The sequence below is a fragment of the Anomaloglossus baeobatrachus genome, chromosome 1, assembly GCF_048569485.1.
Source record: "Anomaloglossus baeobatrachus isolate aAnoBae1 chromosome 1, aAnoBae1.hap1, whole genome shotgun sequence".
In the NCBI taxonomy this organism is placed as follows: Eukaryota; Metazoa; Chordata; class Amphibia; order Anura; family Aromobatidae; genus Anomaloglossus; species Anomaloglossus baeobatrachus.
The window spans coordinates 66,639,191-66,645,199 of NC_134353.1; positions in this window are offsets into that span (position 1 = coordinate 66,639,191).

A 6,009-nucleotide genomic window follows, 5' to 3' on the forward strand; every position below is an offset into this window, starting at 1 on the left:
ACAGATACAGTATAAAATGTGAGGGGAGGATGGGTGCGAACACAGTATAAAATGTGAGGGGAGGATGGGTGTGAACACAGTATAAAATGTGAGGGGGTACGGGCGTAAACATAATATAAAATGTGAGGGGGTACGGGCGTAAACAGAATATAAAATGTGAGGGGGTATGGGTGTGAACACAATATAAAATATGAGGGGGTATGGGTGTGAACACAGTATAAAATGTGAGGGGAGGCGGAGTGCAGACACAGTATGAAAAGTGAGGGGGGATGGGTGTGAACGCAGTATGAAAAGTGAGGGGGGATGGGTGCGGACATAGCATTGGGAGAGAGTGGGATGGGTGCAGACAAAGTATGCAGAGAGGGAGGATGGGTGCCATCAGTATGGGAAGTGAGGGGCGATGGGTGTAGACACAGAATGAGGGGGGGATGGGTGCGGACACAGTATGATGTGTGATATTTCAGTTTTCTTGTTTAATAAATTTGAAAAAAATTCTACATTTCTTTTCTTTCTGTCAAGATGGGGGATGGGGTGCAAAGTGTACATTACTGAGAATAAAAAACTTTTTTGAATTTATTAAATGGCTGCAATGAAACAGTGAAAAATGTGAAGGGGAATACTTTCCGTACCCACTGTAATTGTTTATTTGTGATACTGACTAATTTTCACCAGTACTGTGGTTCCTGTATGGTCTGGTAAGGACTGATAACTACAACTCCCAGAATCTTCTTACCATTGTTAAGGACATACTGGAAGTTCTAGGTTGATAAGATAAATATATATACAGGGCTGACCTGACATTACAATTGATGAACCATGTACTGATTCTTGTGATGTATTCCTGTACTGATGAGGGTTTTGATGCTGTTTCTCTACTGATAGGGGTTATATGGATGTATTTCTGTACTGCTGGTGGTTCTGATAATGAATTTCTTTACTTATAAGAATGTTGATGCTTTGTTTCTGCACCTATGTTGGTTCTAGTGATGTAGTTCTGTACTGATGGGGATTTTGATGCTTTGTTTCTGTACCTCTGGTGGTTCTGGTGATGTATTTCTGTACTGATTAGGGTTTTGATGCTATATTTCTGTACTAATGGGGGCTCTCGGTTGATGTATTCCTGTGCTGTTATAAAACCTGATCCTGTACAAATTAACAGTTCAGAACTTGTAAGATTACATTATACAGGGCTATGTTAATAAAGTATTGCGCCATCTGCCAATTTAAGGGTTACTATGTTTTTTTAATGTTAGGAGCATTAAAGGGGTTGTCCCACATTTGTGATGTGTCTGCACTTACTCTGTCACTCTATGTGACTACAGACTTCTGAGTTCTCACAGTGCGCACACTGCGCACTTACATAGATGTGGTCACATGCTGACTACACATTGGTGGCCTTGCTCACTGAAAATGAATTGCGTGAGACTGGACACGTCTAGTTACTGTAGAATGTGTCCAGAAGTATACAAATCGCATACTTGTGCTCATATGACTGTCCACTCTTGCCACTATCAAGGGAGAAACCTAAAAGTGTGCAATGCAAGTGCAGTAAGAATGCAGAACCCTGCAGTCACCTCATCTCAAACCTGCACAAGCCCTTCAATTATAAATTAAGCTCTGTAGAATTCCCAATCCTAACAGCGTGTAATATACTAACTGTCAGGATTCGGCTCTGTTTGCTGGCTCCAGCAATCATCACATGGCCACTCCACTCATATGTGATTTTCATACTTAAGGTCATCTGACAATTAGCTTTTCTTCTTACCGCTCTCTTTTTCACTGAAATTTGAAAGAATTAAAAAAAGCAGCTCGGCATCACATAAATCTACATATGAAAATCGCATATGAATGATTGGTCACATGATGATTTCTCAGACCATGGCAGGGGGAGGGAGTGGAGTGCACATTGGAGTTTTTCCAGAGTGGACAGTGGGACTGTGGAAGGTTTGAGGGTTGGAGGCGGAGCTGGGCACAGGCAGGGCTGGGGTGGAGCTAGGGCAGAGTCTCAAGGGGGCCCGAACATTTTGCCGGTATGGGGCCCTTAAATTCCTAGTGGCGGCCCTGGCCGTCATACCCGGACATCTGAATAATGTTCCGCCGCAGCCTTTTGTTGCCAGCGAACACATTTAAAAGTGCACGGCGGGAAGTGTGTGTTACTCTTTACCTTCCCCTTTGATGAAGCGGCTGGCTTCACAACCATAAGCCGCGAAACGTACGTCAGGGGTGTTTTCCACTCTCTCCACAACGGTAATGTTTATTTAACCTCTTCCCGACCCTTGACGTACAGTATGCGTCATGAAACCTTGTGCTTTCCCGACCTTTGACACACTGTATGCGTCATGGCTGTTTTCCGTTCCTGCAGCGCTGGTGACCAGGTTTACTGAAATGTCACCAGCACAGCAGCTATGTGAGGACCTGTAGTTGAGCCCAGAGGGGGTGGCTTTGCCGCCCCCCCCCCCGTGGCTACAATCACTCTGATTGGCTGTTGAAAGTGTCATTTTCACTTTCAATCAGAATGATTGTAATATTTCACCAATGAAACTTGGTGAAATATTACAATACAGCCATGGCCGATGATGCGATATCATCGGCCATTGGCTGGAGCAGGGTGACGTCTGTGTCGTCCCCACCCCTCCGATCTGATTGGAGCTAGTGTCCATGTGACGCTATCCCTCTAAACAGATGTGGAGGGGCGGTGTGACCGGTGGGTGCCCTCCCCCTTCAGCCTCATCCAGGCTGTTGACGCCGACACTGAAGATCGAGGTCCCTTGCTGCCACCACGATGTGCCGCCACCAATCGCCATCTGGTAAGATTCACTCCCCTCTATGCTGTCTTCCCCTCTGTGCTGTTCCCCACTTTCCTCTGCTGTGTTCCGCACCCCCCCGCCGTTCTCCGCTCCCCCCGCCATCCAATTCCACCCCCACACCGACCTTCCCTACCTTCTCCAACCTCCGCTCCCTATGATCACTCACCGCCGGTGCCCTGCTTCTGTCAGGCGGCTGGTGTGAGTGACTGCTGCTGTTCCAGTGATCACCTGCCCCAGTCACCCAGTGATCATTCCCCCACCCCCCTGCCCCAGTGATCACCCCCCTGCCCCAGTGATCACCACCCTGACCCAGTGATCCCCCCACTGCTCCAGTGATCACCCCACTGCCCAAGTGACCCAATGATCACCCCCCACCCCAGTGACCCAGTGATCAACCCCTCGCCCCAGTGAGCCAGTGATCACCCCCCGCCCCAGTGATCACCTCCCCGCCCCAGTGATCCCCTCTCCCCACCCCAGTGATCACCTCCCCACCCCTGCCCCCCAGTGATCACCACCACCCCTGCCCCTTAATGATCACCACCGCCCCTGCGCCCTAGTGATCACCTGCACCCCAGTGATCACCTGCGCTCCAGTGATCACCTGCGCTCTAGTGATCACCTGCGCCCCAGTGATCACCTGCGCCCCAGTGATCACCACCGCCACTGCGTGACAGTGATCACCTGCACCACAGTGATCACCTGCGCCCCAGTGATCACCTGCGCCCCAGTGATCACATGCACCCCAGTGATCACCACCGCCCCCACACCCCAGTGATCACCACTGCTTCTCGCCCCAGTGATCACCACCGCCACAGTGATCCTTCACCCCAGTGATCCCCCCCCTGCGCCCCAGAGATCCTGAGCCCTGCCACACTGCTCCTGCCCCAGTGATCATACCCCCTGCTGCTGGCTCCTGCATCTTCTCAGCCCCCTCCTGCCCTCCCCATGCTTGACAGCCCTCTCATGCAGTAGACAGTTTCACCAAACACTCGCACATACACACGCACACTATAATAAAGTTTAGGGATTTTTTTACACACAAAATATCCCACTCATCCCAGTCACAAAGGGTGTACTCAGCTGAGGAGGCATATGCCTTTATTGCCTCCAAAGCTGATAGTGAGGGCGAAAACCCCATTTTTCTCTATTCCTCCCACTCTTCCTCCTCCAGCGACACAGACTCTCCACCACAAAGACGTCGCAGGACAAGAGATCGTCTGGAGCTCGATGCCGTGGAAGAAGAGCCGAGGCTGGGGAGAAAAGAGCTGGAGGCCATGGAGGAAGACACACAGTCAAGTGTGAGTAACCCCCAACCAAGTGCTAGTCACACCCAACCTAGTGATAGTGCCCCCATCCCTGAAAATTTTTCTCCACGGATTCCTGATTTCGTTTCCCAATCAGGAATCCAGTTCGAGACTGACAGCCTCAGGGAAATACACTTTTTCAAAGTCTATTTCTCTGAGTCAACTGTCAGTCTTATGGTGGAGCAAACTAACCTCTATGCCCAGCAATTGTTGGCCGAAAACCCTTATTATATATTCTATTTGGAGTCCCATTGACTCAGTAGAAATGATGAAATATTGGGGACTGGTCCTTCACATGGGCATTGTGAAGAAACCAGAAATTCACCAATACTGGAGAACTGATATTTTATATCAAACTCCAATATTTGGCATGGTCATGACCCACAAACGGTTTGAGGCCATTCATAAGTTTCTCTATTTTAGGGACAATGTGGACAGCCTTCCCCGCGATGAGCCGTATTTTGATAGACTGTTCAAAATTCGGCCAGCCATCGAGCGCCATTTGACTTTTGGAGCTAATTTTCCATTCAAAAAGTCAAATGGCGCTCCTTGCCTTCCGAGCCCTGCTGTGCACCCAAACATTTGATTTCCACCACATATGATATATCTGTATACGCAGGAGAAATTGCACAATTAATTTTATGGTGCATGTTTTCCTGATACCCTTGTGAAAATGCTACATTTTATGGCTAAATTAACATTTTTGTGTAAAAAAAGTAAAATTTTAATTTTTTCTTCCGCATTGCTTTGGTTCATGTGAAGCACCTAAAGGGTTAATAAACTTCTTGGATGTGGTTTTGAGCAGTGTGAGGGGTGCAGTTTTTAGAATGGGGTCACTTTTGGGTATTTTCTGTCACCTAGGCCCCTCAAAGTCACTCCAAATGTGATGTGGTCCCTATAAAAAAAATTTTTTTGTAAATTTTGTTGGAAAATTAGAAATTACTGTTGAACTTTGAACCCTTCTAACTTCCTAATAAAAAAAAAAAAAGTTTTTCGAAAATTGCGCTGGTGTAAAGCAGACACGTGGGAAATGTTATTTAGTAACTATTTTGTGTGACGTATCTCCAAGATTTATGGGCATAAAATTTCAAATTTTGAAAATTGCGCAATTGTCAAAATTTTCATCAAATTTCTGAAATTTTCAAAAATAAACGTAAAATAATATCGGTCTAAATTTACCACTGACATGAAGTACAATATGTCACGAAAAAACAATGTCAGAATTGCTAGGATTCGTTGAAGCGTTCCAGAGTTATAACCTCATAAAGGGACACTGGTCAGAATTGCGCAAAATGGCGAGGTCAGTAAGGTCAAAATAGGCTGCGTGGTGAAGGGGTTAATTTACTATTACTTGTGCTTCTCAATCTCTGCTATTCTTTATGACATGCTGATGTGCATTTTTGTCTCTGAAAAAAAAAAATTTCTTTGGTGGATCTACCTTCCATGTTGCATTTGATTTATTATCTGTTCTGCTGACTAATATATAATTCTTTGTTTGGGAGGTTATTTTCCCCTCTACCACTTGGGCAATATACGATTTGAGATTTTGCACCATTCAATATTACTGTTCTTCCCCTGAGGTTGAGTTGCGCTACACTAGTAGGTTTTCTTCTACCGCCTGGATATTTCCATTTCATCTCCCGTCCTCTTTTTACCATGTCTTGTGTATTTTCTATTATTTTCTTCATGCACTGTGCACTTTGATAAATATCTATCACTACTTGCTTCAATTAAGAACTGTGAAGATCCATACACAGGATCAGGTACAAAGCTGTCATTATACTATTAACTTAATTCAAGATGTCAAATGTAAGAATTCTCATCAGAAGCCAGAATAATAGTTAATAATTTATTTATAATATTTTTTTTTTTATCAGTATGTCTTTGAAGTGTGGGAGG